Source organism: Mus musculus, chromosome 6, assembly GCF_000001635.26.
Source record: "Mus musculus strain C57BL/6J chromosome 6, GRCm38.p6 C57BL/6J".
In the NCBI taxonomy this organism is placed as follows: domain Eukaryota; kingdom Metazoa; phylum Chordata; class Mammalia; order Rodentia; family Muridae; genus Mus; species Mus musculus.
Window position 1 is genome coordinate 90,743,361 of NC_000072.6, and position 13,267 is coordinate 90,756,627.

The following is a 13,267-nucleotide window of genomic DNA, read 5'->3' on the forward strand; positions in this document are numbered from 1 at the left end:
AGGCAGGTGGATCTCTGCGAATTCCAGGCTAGCCTGGTTTATACAGTGCATTCCAAGACAGTCAGGGTTATGTAGAGAGATCCTGTCTCAAACCATCCCTCAAAAGTGAGGCAATGCCTAGCCACAGGAAAAGATATCTGCGAGGCTTGTAACCACTGTGAAGTGCTGATATTTGGAGCATAAAGAAAACTAATGACTCAATGAGATAATACAATAAAAACCAGGATCAGAGTTGGAGAGCTATTTCCCCCACAGGAGAAATATGAAACCTGAGGATGTAGGAAAAGACCCCCAACATCATTGATCGAAGAGGACATGCAAATCAAAGCCAGAGGGCAGCCCTTCACACCAAAGAGGTTGCTGGAATTTCTGTGGATGACAGCTAATGTTGGAGAAGACACAAAGCACACCCTCAATGGCACAGTGCGGTGGGAGGTGGGAAGGGCCTCTGCTCTGGAGAACAGCTTGCCTATTTTTTCTAACCTAACCCAAGACTGCACTCATAGTTAGCTGTTTGAGAAATGGAAGCTGTGTCCATACACAAGTGTTGGCCAAAACCCACAGCAGGATCATTTCTAAATGTCCAAAGTGACAACCACCAGTGTGCATCTTCTAGGGACCAGGCAAGCCAGAAATGGACAGTAGACTGTTACTCAGCAACACATGGAAATAAAGTGTAGACATGATATAGCCCTTAAATCTACACCAAGACAGCAAAAGCCACACATCACAGGTTTCTACCCCTAGAAGATCCTTCCAAGGTAACTCTACAGAGACAAGAGGGCTCATGGGTGCTAAGGATGTGTGGGAGGCAAGAGAGTGGAGTGGAGTGACTTCAGATAATGCTGCAGTGCTGGTTACTCAACACGGACAATATGCTAATGTTGTGGAGGTGCACATTTACAGTGGCTGCGTTTCATAGCATACATACTGCCCTTCAAAGAAGACTTCAGAAAAACACATAGACTCAACGCAAGAATTAGATGGTTCCGGGAATGGTGGCAGCACCTTTGATCCAGCACTTGGGAAGTGGAAGCAGGAGGGTCAAGATCTCAAGGTCATCCTCAGCTAAGAGAGTTCAAGGCTATCCTGGGCTACATGAGATCCTGTCTCAGAAATTAAAAGGAAGGATGGGAGGAAGGAAGGGAGAGAGGGAGGAGGGAGAAGGGGAGAGGAAGGGAGGGGAGGGGAGGGAAGGGAAGGGGAGGGGAGGGGAAAAAACAGGAAGGAAGAGTTTGATATAAAGAACCCGATTAGGGCAAATATCAAAATAAAAACATGGCTTGTATAAACTTCATTTGGACCGTGGTGATGTGGAACTGTTGAATGTCTTGTTCTTAGGGAAGAAAAGACTGGAGTATTATTTAGGGGTAAATGTCTCACTGCACATTTGCTGTGACCTCACAAACAGAGCTAAGAGTGAGAAAAAAAATACACATGTACCAGAACAAGAGTTGGTGACATTTCACTAATGGTGACTGGGGTGAAAGGGACATGGAAGAAGCCTGCCTTTGTCAAATTATTCTCAAAACTCTGCCTTAGGATTATTTGGCTAGGGATTTAGATCAGTGGTATAGCGCTTGCCTAGCTTACCTGAACCTCTGTGTTCTGTCCTCAGTTCTGGAAAAGTAAAACTAAAAATAACAGAGTAGGAGCTGATGAAATATTTTATCAAGTCAAAGTGCTTGCCACCAAGCCTGACAACCTGAGTTCTATCCCTAAAAGTTGTCCCTAGACCTCTACAGGTGGCTCCATGGCATGTTGTGCACATGTGCATGTACACACACACACACACACACACACACACACACACAAAACTAAAATAGAGTTCAAATTAATTAATTCAAAATAATTAAATGTAATATCATTCAAAATAATTCAAAATTCTTACAACTCAAAGAATTCAAGAGTAAAAAGATACTGCCAGAACTCGGCTAAATCGTGAATTGCTGAAGGGAGCAGCACTAGCCTGGTGGTGAGCAAAGGCCATGGGGAGTGGGGGTGGGGCAGGGGTCTCGGCTTATCATTCTACTTGGCTGATAGATCCCGGTGAAGACATGGCCAGAGGTCAGTGTGATGATACATTTCTGGTTGCCACAGTTTGTATTCATTCTTTCACTCAGAGAATATTTAGTGAGTGCCTTCTGTGTGCAGGGGAACTTATAACACACATACACACACACACACACACACACACACACACACACACACACACACACACACACACACTTCCCTTCTGATGCTGAGATGCAGCCTAGTTGGGGAAGACTGTGTAGCAGGAAGAGAGTATGGGCACCCCACAGCAACACCTTGCCCCAGGCCCATACCAGCCCAGCATCCTGGATAATAATGATTTGTATCTTGACTCATTTCTGCCTCATGGCCTAAGATTATAAGGAAGTCAAATTTTGTAAAATTCTCCCAGTTGTTAAGCCCTGGGGCCTCAAGCTTAGTGAGGGCCATTGGTGATTTGGTTGGGGTTTGTTTCCCAAAGGAGCACAAGGCAGACACTTTACAAGGTTCCCTTTATAACAGCACTGAGGCGGCAGGGACCTTTGAGATTTGGTAGTTGGGGCATAGCTCTAGGAAGAGGTTAATGTTCTCCTGGGCCTGTAGTTATCAGAAATCAGCTTGTGCTTTGTTTGTAAAGTGAGGTCCTTGGCCTTTCTGCACCCTGGCCAATTCCTATCTACTTGTCTACCACATTGTGACCAAACTGAGGCCCTTACCAGACACTGGCCCCATGATGCTTGGATCTTCTGCTACTAGAATTCTGAGCTAAATAAACCTCTTTTCTCAAACAAACGCCCTTCTTTTCTTTATAAAGTATCTCATTTCAGCTATTTGGTAATATCCATCCAAAGACAAAAGCTCTGCACAGGCAGAGTACATGCACAGGGCAATCTTCTGGCCAGTAAAGCCAGACCTGTGTCTGTGAGAGCAAATATAGAGTTAGCTAGGCCACCAGTTAAGGGCTAAGGACTGAGGTGTGACTGTCATATGGCAGAGCAGGGTCAGGAAGTGGCAGATGGCACCTCACCTTCCTCTCTGCACAAAGCATAGTGGCCAGCCAGTACCATCTCTGGCCTCCAGAGGACCCAACAGAGCCTCCACTCCACCATACAGCTGACACTTCTCAGAGATTCTAGCTCCTGGAGGTTTGGGGATTCCCAAGCTGGGAGCCTTGACTTATTTTAAGGAATCTTGCATCCCATATGTACAGCCAACACTGTGGCAGACCAAACAAACACTGCTTTTCACATGCTGACATCCTTCAAACCCAAACACACCCGCCGCATTGCCAGCTGCAGTCTCCCTCAACCGGGTCTTCAGTTAAGCTCTGTGGAAGGGGAGGGGGCATCTCACAGTTTCCTATGAAGAGCAGCCAAACTCCTTTCCTGGAAAAGCCTTGGCAGGCAGATGGGAGGCTCACTTGCTCCACTACAGGGCAGCAAAGGATCAAAGGGAGGGATTGCTTCAGTGGGTGAGGCCAGTCATGGGTGGGAGGCTGCAGCTCTGGAACCCTGAGGAATCTGGGAACTGGTAGCCAACTTAACCCCCACAGAGAGCCCCTTCAGTCAGTGCTCAGCCCAGGTAGTCACTTTGGAGGTTAAGTGGCCAGCACAGGGCCTGGGTGGTGATGAAGGCATGCAGACCAAGGACAGGGCTGACAGTCAGTGCCAAGCCTTTTTTCTCCTTCTATTTCTTAGCATGTGGCCACCGAGCTCTCATCATGTGACGCAGAAATGGAGGTTTTAATTTGATCTTATATAAGTATCAACGTAGGACTATTGACTAATAGCCTCAGCAGTTGCACTGAAGAAACTGAAGAGTGAAGCTGCCCTAGAGGTGAGTGGCTCTTAAGATGCTCTACCCATCCTGCTGGGGACCTGGGGTTCCCCTCCTCCCAGCAGAAGCCGCAGCACCTGGCACTGACACACCTTGCTGGGCATCCAATGCTGCTGAGTGGAGTAGCACACAGAACAGACATGCTAAGGTTTGAGTGACTGAAGTGTAATCTCACCAGGATAACATTTAGTTTTGTGAGCAAAACTTGCAGAGTCTGTGTGATACAAGGCTCCAGCAGCACCCTACTGAAAGGTATCCCACAACAGCAAACTATGGCCACAGATCCCCCTCCTAGCATCCGTATCTCCCCATGGTGGGAGCTGGCCTGTCCAACAACCTGAGGTGGGGCCAAGGTATAGAATGTGGAAGAAGTTCTAGTCATAATGGACCCCTGGGCTAGGTCTGGGAGCTTGTGGCACATACCTCTCTGCATAGTGCCCTATGAATGTAGATTCAGAAGACAGAGGCTTGCATGCCTTTAGGAGAACACACAGGGTGGGAGAGGGGGGCACAGTGTGAAGAGGCTCATCTGCCACTGAGAGTCCATGTGGAAGTTGACAAGGAAAAAATTCTGAGATGGCCTAGACTTAGTTGCAAGACCAGAAGATAGGAGAAAGGTTTGAGTAAAACAAAATGACTAGCACCCCCAGCAACCACAAACTGCTCCATACTCCTATGTTGAAACCCTAAGCACTAAGCCCAGGGTGTATCTCAATGGCAGAGCACTTACTGGGCATGCCCATGACTCCAGTACCACAAAAAGTACCCCCCCCAACACACGTTGGGGAGGAGAATCATAGGGTACATTCCACCCTATTTCACCTTCCCTCACCCAGAAGCAAAGGATTCCTTTATGGACTGTCTTCCAGCCCCAAGGCGTTCCACTCTCTGCCTGTTGTCGTTCCCCTCCCCATCCTAATCCTAGCCACCGTGGGTTCCACTTCACACTCCTAAGCAAGACTCTCAGTTTTGGTCCGGTGGATGGTTTCCACCTGCCTCCTTGACCTGTGGCTGATGTTCTGGGAACTCACCCCAGGACCTAGCTCTACAAGTCCTTTTATGGCAGAGATTCTTCTTTCCTCTCAAGAGTTGAGGTGCAGTAAGGGATCCAAGAGGCTCTGCTAAAAGATACTATCTCTGGCCATGTTTGTTGGGCTGCCTCTTGCCTTCTAATCTATCTGGCCTCCCTGGGAGACCAGCAGAAACTGGCAGATCCCCTAACCCACAGACCCCACATCACAGACCACTGCTATTTCAAGCCATAGCACCATACAGCTTGTTACATAGCAACAGTTAGCACTTGAGAATTCACCACTGACTTCCTGTGGTGCCTATACCAGGGTACCTGTTTGTAGAGCTGAGACCCTGAAGCATGGGCTCTGCTTTGGGCCAAGAGCAGTCTCCACAATCCCAGGGAACTCAAAAGTTTTCAAATAAACCATAGACCCACATGGTCAGAGGGAGGGAACTGGGGAAGATGCTGGGATTGTTCTCTGAGTCTAGCTCCAGCCGACATACAGATGAATTTCTGATGGGCAGTAGCCTCATGGCCAACTTTTCCTGGAGCCTTCCAAGTAAATGACACAGTGTGTGTCCTAATGGGAATCTTTGTCCATCTCAAAGAAATGAAGAAACAGAAATGAAGAGGCTGGAGACCCTGCCTACAGTCACTCTTCCAAAGATTTGTCTTCCTCTGGTCTTCCCTGAAATGGTAGATACCCTTCCAGTTCACAGCTGTGTGCATGAGAAGAGGCTAGAAGAGGTGAGGGATATGAGGGTGTGTCATCATACCCATATTTCTGACTTACTGAGCTTGCAGGGGACACTGACCACTCTGAAGAAGGCTGGGAGCTGCTAGCAAAGGGCCATCTTCCAGGCAGACCAGATGGATAGCAGCTCTGGGTCTGGTAGGGACTAGCTCTCAGATGATCTTGCAGATGAGGGAGAGGTAAGGCTATCAGCTGCAGCCAGAAGGAAGGCATGGAAACAATGAGCTCAGCTTGATATGAAATACTGAAGTCTCTTTTAAGTCAGTGTTTGGGATACACACCCTCAACCTCAAAGGAAAGGTAAGTTCTGGATTCCAATTCTGATGCTGCTACTTCCCAGAATTCAGAAAAGAATTCTGGCAACACACCTGGCTGCCTCAGTTTCCCCAGCTGCAAAACAAAGTTAAAGCCAGTACTGGCAGTGTGGGCCTAGAGTCCAGCCACTTGAGAACTGAAGAATCACCAAGCCCAAGACTAGACTGGGCTATAGAAAGTATTCGAGGCCAGTCTGAATAAGTTAGTGAGATCCTGTCTCAAAAAGCAAAAAGAGATAGCTGAGCATGGTGCTCAGTGGTAGAGCACTAACCTATGATACATGAGGCCCTCAATTTAATCCCCACTGCTGAAAAGACAAAACCAAAACCAAAACCAAAACCAGATGCCAATAAAGAGATGAGATTTGCACCCATGCTTTCAGGATTTGTCGTGAGAAATCAATGAGGCAATTTTTTGCAGCTTGGCCTCAAACCCAAAGTAATTTTCCTCCCTCAACTTCCAAAGCATTTGGTGAGTCATCAACGCCCGAGACTCCAGTGAAGCTGTGGCTGGACTAGTCCTTATACAGATGAGAGCTAGATGCACATCCAACAGTCCTTGATAGCTCTGGCCTGTCCTAGCTATGGACAAGGCTAAGAGAAAAGCATGGCTTGAGCCCAGAAAAGAAGGTAGAGGAAAATGGAGACAGGAAGAGAAGAGAAAAGAGCCAGGCCTGGTAGTACAGGGAGGACAAAAGGAACGACAGGAATGTGAGGTCATGTGGCCAGTGGTAGTGCTTACCTACCATGCCTAGGGCCCTGGGTTCTACTTTCAGCACTGTAAAAAATAAAAATAAAAATAAAAATAAAATATGAAAACAAAACCCAATTCCAGGTTTTCCACATTCTTTCTAGAGGCCCCTTAACCCTGCCCTGCCCTGCCCCTACCCTTCACTTCTCCCTAGTGACCCAGTGGGTGGAGTTCACCCTTATCTCTGCCATGTCTCTGAAAGCAGATGAAGCAACAGGATTAAAGCTGAGGCTGAGCTGACCCGCCTCTCTGTGTTCTGGGTCCCACCCCTTACCTCATCCCTTTGGCCTGGAGCTTATCATGTTCTGCTTGTTTTAAGTACCCAGCTTGCCCCACTCCCCCTCAAACACTCTCACAGGACCTCTATCTAACATGATGTTTCTCAACCTAATGCTGAGACCGTTTCATACAGTTCCTCATGTTGTGGTAACTCCAACTATAAAACAATTTTCATTGCTACTTCATAATTATAATTTTGATACTGTTATGAATCATCATGTAAATATCTGTGTTTTCTGATGATCTTAGGTGACCCCTATAAAAGGATCATTCAACCCTCAAGGGGTCCTGACACATGTTGAAAAACTCTGCTTTACGTGATGACTGAACGAGTCTGATCTCCACTACCCCCCCAACCTCTCCCCACCCTCCCCAGTACAGCTCTTTGCTGTCCCCTTCACCTTTAGTCTGGGACTCCAGGGCCAGCCAGGTTACCTCCCTATCACTGTAGCTAGAGTGTGGTCCTCTTCCAGTCTGTGCTGAGGGAACAAGGTGAGCACTATCCAACAGTGGAGTGGCTCCAGATTCTGTGCCCAACCAGACACCCTCCTTTTTGGGGATACTGCTGGAAGTTCCCAGTCCCTCTGTCCTTAGAACCCGAATCCCCAGCTGGTCCTTCATCCAGTGGCTTCCTTGATCTTGGACTCAGGTCCCCTGTGACCACCCAAGAAGTCATTCAAAACCACACAGCCACATTTCACTCTGTGGTCCATTTCCTGAGCCCCAGATATTCCAAGAGGAAGGCGTTCCACTACCCTTGCCCCCTCCACCACCACCACCTCTACTCTGGGCCAAACACACAGAGGGCACTTAGGAGATATTCGCTAGGTACACTGTTGGCCAGATAACAACTCACTCAGCTGAGCTCATGGAACAGGAAGGTGGTGGTGAGGAAGATGCTTAGGTACCCACCCTGACAGGCAGGCAAATCCATCTGGGCCAGGCATTGGTTAACTTTTCTCACCTATGCCAGGATGGTTATTAAGCCATTTTTTTTTCCAGATAAGTTAACCAAGGTCACTCAATTTGCTCGGAGCAGAAGAGAATCTGGGGCCAGCTTTCTAGGATCTACGCTATCTCCCATTCTGAAGCACGGAGGGTGTGACCCTTGGAGTCTACCACCCAAAGAGAGAAATTCCAAGTGCTTAAAGGCCCAGGCACTGGGCCAGAGTCTTTCCATGAGCCTCCTTTTCTGCTCTGGAAAGAAACCACAGTTCAGTTTTGCAAATGCTAACCTTAGATCCAGAGTAGTTCAGTGACTTTGTAGATTGCATAGTGAGGCAGTAGACCACAGAGCAGTAGACGTCCTACCAACAGCCTTTCCTGTGTGATGACAGGAGAATGAAGCACACTGAGGTTATTGCCTCAGTTTCCCCTTGTGTACTGGGGTATGGGTGGGGTGACCACTGACAGGACATGAGGTGATTAGGGAGGCAGGCCTCTCCCCGCTCCACACAGGGGCTGATAGGGGAAGTGAGTGAGTAGCTGTTTCCCCATCTCCTCAGCCCCACCCCGCCACAGCACCTGCTGGGTAGCACCTCTCTGGAAATAGTCTTCCAACCCTGGGAAACTCCCCCTGAAATGCCCCCAGTGTCATAACCCAGTGTTGCTGCAGCTTCTAAGTTGGAAGCCTCAACCAGGCATCTTTTTCCAAGATTGCCACAAGGTCCAAATGTCCACACAGCCTGTAGCTACAGATACTGCTGGTTAGATATAAAACCTTTTATGTCCTCAAGGAGACAGTGAGTGAAGCTGAAAAGCTTGAAACTACAGTAGCAGAATAGGATCCCTGAATTAAGACATCAACATTAACCTAGGAATTAAGTCAGCTTGCGGAGGAAGACTTTAAGTCTTTATTTGGGCTTCACAACAGTACCTATAGGTAGAAAAGACCTGAAAACACAGACAGGCAAGGCAGACACTACAAAGGACTTAACCAGGCTTATAAGCCCACCTCTATCCTCAGAGTACTTTTCCTTTCTTAATCAGCTATCTCTATGTCTACTTCTAACCATCAGCCCCCTGTACAAATATTCTTCTGCCCTGGAACACAAGAGCCTGCAATCTGGTGGCATATAAACTTAGAGCCATAGTTCTGTATTCCTAAGCATCTTTTCCCAATCACCATGGGCTTTTGGATTCTCTGACCTCCATATCTAACTCTAAAGGCACAACTCTCTCCAGCATGCCTCCTCCTGGAGGCCAATGAGATTTCCAACTTGCCTATGCTGTTTTTCCTTAACCTGTAATAAATTGCCCTGAGCTTCCTTTTGAGTCTTAACTTTAAATTCTTTCACTGTAAGATTGAGAGCCCCAAAAGTTACCCCAGTTGCTCCAAGTAACAAGAGGACCTATCCTCTCTGCCATAGAACCCTGCCTCTCCCCAGCCCAGGGTCTGTCCAGCTAATCTATCCTCTGGCAAGTACCCCCCAGGAATCCTGGGACACAGTGTGAATTGGGGTGAGTTCAGATACCTCACTGGTATCAGACTGGATCCATAAATTGTCAAGGAAGAAAGGGGAGCTAGCTAGGCTTTGAAGATCAAGCTAATTGGGACCTGCGGCCACTTGCTAACTGTAAACTTTCAGTCTCCCCCAAGCCTAGATTTTCTTACTTATAAAATGGGGACATCAGACTGCACTTTGGAGTAATGGCAAGGAAATGACTATGTGTGCTGTCACCAGGCCTTCTAGGTCCGTAATTGATCCCATAAGATTGTCAGTTTTCAAGAACTTGCCTACTTGTCCAGTCTCTAGCCCATGGTACCTGAATACTCTGGTTTTATATTTGGACTAAGGGTCTAATAGGAGTCAGCTTATTCCAAGGCTGTGCAGAAAACCCAGGGCATACATCACAAGGGCCAGACCAAGCACAGGCTGTCATATGAGAAAAAGCCCAGTCAGGGTGATGAGCTGCAAGCATTGAAAGGAGGAGGAGACCCCAGCAACTGCCCACACAGGTGGAACCCTGAATTCGTCTGTACAGGGGCCTCTCAGGAACAGAAGGAGATAAACAGCCAGTGTGGGCTGACCTGTTCTCGAGTCACAATGGAAAGGACACTGGGTACTTGCTTGTTGCATGCTGGACCTCTAGGCCTCACCAGACTTTCATTCTCGCCTTAACCTAGGTCCTCAATGCCCCAGACCCATTTGGCTCCAGAGGGACGTTGTTTTCCATACACCATGGTGGAAGATGACTTGGCTACTCTGTCCAGGAGCCTATCCTGGTTTCCATCAGAGCTGCCTTCAACACCACTCTTCCTGGAACCTTCCAGAACTTCTTCCCCAGCACCCTAAAGTGTCTTAAACATATACCTTGGCATCCCAGGAACAGCTGCAGCTTTAGGGCAAAGGACACTGATTTCTTTTTACTCTCAGGCTCCTTTGTCTCACTGTGAAGAACATCCAGGAGCTGAAATACTGGAAACTCTGCTTTCACTTCACAGTTTGCTAAGCATTAGGCCTGACCACTACACAGGCTAAGCTGGTGCCTAACCTCAGGACACTGGGCCTGAACCAGCTTCCCACAGGGCTGAAGTCCAGGGTTGCAAAATGGTAACATTTAACCACTCTAGTTCAAATTGAAACCCTGTTTCTTCTTGGGAACTAATAATCCCAGGTGTTTACTGCCCTGTTGTCATGGCATTGCCCCTGATATACCCCTGGTTGTTATATAATCCTCACTCTGGGTTTGACCTCATTTCCCAGATGAGGAAACTGAGGATCCCAGAGGTATGGGGAGCTGCCCAGGCTTGCTCACCCCCTGTGAGATGGGTCTCAGCCATGGAACACACCCATGTTCTTCCCACCAGCTCCTCTTATCCCTGATGGGAGAAGACACTAGGAGTCAATTAGTACACCCTGGTACTCAAAAGCAAGTATCTGTCCTTTGACACTTCAGCCAGGGCCTTTCACTTCACCCTTCACCAGGCTTGGCTATCTCCAGGTCCTGGTTTCAGACCAACTGTGGCTGCCTTCACTGCGGCTGTTGACAGAGGTTCTGCAGTTGGCCTGCTGGGAAGATATTTCAACACACTCCTGAACACACGCCTGTTCTGAGCATGATGACTTCCCTATATGTCACCTTCATGGGTGACATCCCAGTAGCCACCTGATAGCAGTCAAAGTCACAGAACCTGACCAAAAAATGAGTTCCAACCAAATCCAGCCCTGGATCCAGATACTGCCGCCCCATTCTCTACAAAGGGCGGAGGAACTTTCAGTCATAGGTACATGTAAGGTGCAAGGAGGCAATTTACAGAGTGCTAGATAGGACCTTGCATACAGCAGGTACTCACTAAATGCTTATACTCTCTTTTATAGCCACATCTGGAGGCCTCTTCTTTCACAAGGCTGGGGACAGAATCCACAGCTTTGTACCTGCCAGCTCAGTGCTCTACCACTACATAGCACCTGGGCCCAGGGCTATATTTCACTCCCATGTGGGTTCAGTAGTCCCACACCTGCTATGGTGACAATGAAGCAGGGCTCCTGACCTAGCCCAGGCTGGGCAGCCCATCCTGAGATCTAATTGGACTTTAAGGAACCTGCTTCCTTGGTTTTTAATGCCCAGGGCAAGCCACTCCATTGCATCAAAATGTAACACAATTGCTATGCCCACCCCAGCCAGGGAACTCCTGGGGAGCCCCTGTGGAGAACTCTGATGTTCTTCTTCTGGCCTGCTAGTTCACCCCTTCATCAGCCCAGACTGCCCCGTGTGGCAATTTCCTCTTCCTCCTCTCCCACCTCCCCTCAGGGCAGAACAAACAACCTTATGGAGAAAAATGTGTTGCTCACTGTAGCTGGCTGTGTCACGGGGTGATGACACCAAATGGAAGGAGATGGCTAAGGTTTTCTGAACACTTGCCACATGTCAGGGACGCCTACATGGAGATAGCCTGCCTCGAGGTGAACACAGTAGGCAAACATGGAAAACACCAAATCCACCAGCTGAGCCAGTCACTGAATCCTGTGGCTCCTGAAGCAATCACCCCTTCACCTTTTAGTTTCTTGAACCATTGAAGCCTCTCTCTGTTTAAGCCTGTTTGGTTTGGGCATTTTTCTCACTTGGAAGTAACAAGGTCCTCATGGTAAGAGGCGTGGTTTGTAACAAGGTCATATAACCAATAAAATAGCAGAGCTGACACCCTGAGTCTAGGCTGTTAACCTGCAGCCTGATCACAGCCCAGCACCCTACTTTGTGTGCCAGCTGGCGGCCGCCTCAGTGCCCCACTTGCTGGAGTCAGCCTGGACTCACCTTCTGCTTGGCCAGTCCTGCTACCTCTGTCCTGGAACTTCCGGAGTCATACTGGCTTGAATTTGGGGCACAGGTTCGTTTGTAGCAGCCTAGTCCAGGAGGGACCATGAAACAGAGACCAAAACGAGGACTCCCACCACACATACACTGACTGGTTTCAGCAGCCTCATGACCAGCAGGTGCTTTCTCAAAAGCAATGTGATACCATCAACATAAAACCGATCCTACCATCCGCCATCCCTCGTCCTGTGCTACCAGCCTCCTCAGATCCACCATGCTGCTGTGTTAATTTAGTTCTGTTTGAGGGCCCTATGCCAGATGAGCAAATTTTGATAGTTCTATAGACAAGATGGTGCCTTAGCATTCAGGAAGTACCCAATAAGTGCTAGAAGTGAGAGTTAATAAATTTAAATGAATAATGTGCAAGACACTTTGCTTAGAGTCACAGTCACCAAGTTTTGAAAGGCTCCTGGTCCCACTTGCCTAGCTGACAGATGACAGAAGAGTGAGGCAAATGTCTGAGGTCCTTGTGGATACTTGGTTGTCCTAGCTCATAGTCAAAGCCTTTCTGACTTGTGCAGGGAAGGTATTTTAGGTTGGACTGATATGGGTCTTAGGCACAGGAGCCTGCATCCAGCTTGGGCCCTGCAGTCCCACAAAGGCTATATGAAAGAGCCCAACTCTCCAGGATCCCTGGGGTTATCAGGAGACTCTGGCTAGCTCAGCTCCAAAAGCAGCAAGGATATCCTTACTTTCTTATCCCAGCTTCCTCCATCAGCCTGGGGCTTCAGATGGGAGCCAGCCCTGGTCATATGGAAAAACAGACTCAACAACAGGGAAGTGATGGAACATTCTCTCCTTCCCTGACACTCATACAGAAGCCTGCATAGAAGAAAAGGCCTAGAATCTTTCCAGATTTGCACTCCAGCTCCTGAACATCCACTAGCCAAATGACACCAGACAGATGTCCCCATATCTCTGAGGCTGGCTTTACACAGAACATTGAAAGCCTCCCTCTCTGGGGCGTTATGAAGCCGGATAGGATCTGG

General features: G+C 48.2%; 1 protein-coding gene across 14 annotated transcripts in view; it reads right to left on the minus strand.

The window, feature by feature from the left end:
* Positions 1–13,267, minus strand: part of Iqsec1 (IQ motif and Sec7 domain 1) — a 328,885-nt gene that overhangs the window by 83,765 nt on the left and 231,853 nt on the right. The gene's annotated exons all lie outside the window — the stretch shown is intronic.